At 46.3% G+C, this 2,899-nt stretch overlaps 1 pseudogene across 1 annotated transcript; it reads left to right on the top strand.

Annotated features, from left to right (window-relative positions):
- Positions 1 to 321: 321 nt before the first annotated feature.
- Positions 322 to 1,712, top strand: LOC309818334 (ras GTPase-activating protein-binding protein 1-like; annotated as a pseudogene). The gene has a single exon. The product of its transcript is annotated as a ras GTPase-activating protein-binding protein 1-like (transcript).
- Positions 1,713 to 2,899: the final 1,187 nt, after the last annotated feature.

Genomic DNA, 2,899 nt, shown 5'->3' with positions numbered 1-2,899 from the left:
CCTTTTTCTGATTTTGTGGACAGAGTTCCCATTTCTCTTGTCACAGACCAATAGACAGTTATTAGATTTATAGACATAATGCCCTGATGAGCAGTAATACAGGTTTCTCTGGGGCTGGTCCCCTCCGATCTTCACAACTGGATGCCAGGAGCATACCTCTTTCTTTTCTAAGGTCCATGGTTCAATTCTCCAGCTGATATAGCTTTAAGTTTTGCAACTGGTGCTGATGCAGTTGAGTGAGGGGTTTTTTGCTTTTTGCCATGTGTGGAGCAGAGCTCGTTCCTCTCCCGCTCAGCCATGCAGGTTGAATTGACCAAAGCTATGGTTATGGAGAAGCCTAGTCCCCTGCTGGTCAGGTGAGAATTTGTGAGACAGTATTACACACTGCTGAACCAGGCCGCAGACATGCTACACAAATTTTATGGAAAGAACTCTTCTTATGTCCATGGGGGATTGGATTCAAATGGAAAGCCAGCAGATGTGGTCTACGGACAGAAAGAAATCCATAGGAAAGTGATGTCACAAAACTTCACTAATTGCCGCACTAAGATCCGTCATGTCGACACTCATGCCACTCTGAATGACGGTGTGGTGGTCCAGGTGATGGGCTTGCTCTCTAATAACAACCAGGCTTTGAGGACATTCATGAGACCTTTGTCCTTGCTCCTGAGGGCTCTGCTGCAAATAATTTTTATGTTCACAATGATATCTTCAGATACCAAGATGAGGTCTTTGGTGGCTTAGTCACTGAGCCTCAGGAAGGATCTGAAGAAGAAGCAGAGGAACCTGAAGAAAGACAGCAGACCACTGAGGTGGTACCTGATGATTCTGGAACTTTCTATGATCCAACTGTCAGCAATGACTTAGAAGGACATTTAGAAGAACCTGTTGCTGAACCAGAGCCTGATCCTGAACCAGAACCGGAGCAAGAACCTGCGTCTGTGGTCCAAGAGGAAATGCCTGAGTGTATTGGAAGAAACCACTCCTAAGAATGCTCAGAAGAGTTCTTCTCCAGCGCCTGCAGACATAGCCCAGACAGTGCAGGAGGACTTGAGAACCTTTTCTTGGGCATCTGTGACCAGCAAGAGCCTTCCACCCAGTGGAGCTGTTCCAGTTACTGGGATACCACCTCATGCTGTTAAACTACCAGCTTCACAGCCTCGTCCAGAGTCTAAGCCTGAATCTCAGATTCCACCGCAGAGGCCTCAGAGGGATCAAAGGGTGCGAGAACAGCGAATAAATGTTCATCCCCAGAGGGAACCTAGAGCAGTCCGTGAGGCTGGTGAGCAGGTGACGTTGAACCCCGAAGAATCGTGAGAAACCCTGACGGCCACCAGCTCTTTATTGGCAACCTGCCTCATGAGGTGGAGTAGAACTTAAAGATTTTTTTCAAAATTATGGGAATGTGGTGGAGCTGCATATTAACAGTGGTGGGAAATTACCCAATTTTGGGTTCGTTTTGTTTGATGATTCTGAGCCTGTTCAGAAGGTGCTTTGCAACAGGCCCATCATGTTCAGAGGTGAGGTCTGCCTGAATGTGGAAGAAAAGAAGACTGGAGCCGCCCGGGAAGGGGACCGCCGAGATAACCTCCTGCAGGGACCTGGAGGCCCTCAAGGCGGGTTGGGTGGTGGGATGAGAGGCGCCCCCCCGCGGAGGCATGGTGCAAAAACCAGGATTTGGAGTGGGAAGGGGCAGTGCTCCGAGGCAGTGAATTGCTCTTCACCGATCTTCAGGCAGCAGTACAAACCCTAGCTCCCACAGAATGGTGAATTTCTTCAGCCAACTTTTGGTATCTTGGAATCTGATCCTAGTCTATCATAAACTGCTTAAGTTTGTACAATTTTACTTTTTGTGTTAATGGTGTGTGCTCCTTCCTCCCCCCTCACCCCATTTTAGTCCTTCACTTCCAATTTTGTGGAATGATATTTTAGGAGAAATGGATTTTTAAAGAAGAAGGAAAAAAAAAAACTGCATTTCCTTGCTTTATTTGCATATACAGACTGGATTTTTTTTTAACAGTTTCCCCAAAAGAATGTGTCTTGCTTATTACTGACATTTGGTAAGTTTCATTCATTGCAATATTTCTTTTTTTTAAAATTTTATTTATTTTATTTATTTATTTTTGGCTGTGTTGGGTCTTCATTGCTGCGTGTGGGCTTTCTCTAGTTGTGTTGACGGGCTTCTCATTGCGGTGGCTTCTCTTGTTGTGGAGCATGGGCTGTAGGCGTGCAGGCTTCACTAGTTGTGGTGCATGGGCTCAGTAGCTGTGGCTTGCGGGCCCTAGAGCGCAGGCTCAGTAGTTGTAGCCCCCAGGCCTAGCTGCTCTGCAGCATGTGGGATCTTCCCAGACCAGGGCTCGAACCCGTGTCCCCTGCATTGGCAGGTGGATTCTTAACCGCTGCACCACCAGGGAAGGCTGGAATATTTCTTACTTATTTTCTACATGTTTCAAAAGCCTGTGAGAATTAACAGGATTTGATAAATATTTTGAAGGCAGGAAAACCCCAAATTGTCTCTTCTTTGAGAGTCATGACTACCTTCTGGTGTGGAAAATCTGCTGTTGGAAAAATTGACAGTTTAGATTCTCTCTGGTATGTTTAAAAACTGAATAAAAGGAGTGCTAGTGGAGCTTTTCTTTGGATACGTGATCACAAAACAGTTCCAAAACCTACTGTTTTTACCACTGAAATTTAAATTGTGAGATAGGTTTTAAATGTCTAGAATGCAACTGATAAGCTTTTCCTGAACTGTTAGATTCTTTTTTTTTGTTGTTGTTGTTGTTTTTTGCGGTACGTGGGCCTCTCACTGTTGTGGCCTATCCCGTTGCGGAGCACAGGCTCCAGACGCACAGGCTCAGCGGCCATGGGTCACGGGCCCAGCCGCTCCGTGGCATGTGGA

Source organism: Grampus griseus, assembly GCF_964374135.1.
Source record: "Grampus griseus genome assembly, chromosome: 2".
NCBI classification, from domain to species: Eukaryota; Metazoa; Chordata; class Mammalia; order Artiodactyla; family Delphinidae; genus Grampus; species Grampus griseus.
Note: the sequence above shows the minus strand (reverse complement) of the source record. Positions and strands in the feature narration are given on the sequence as shown.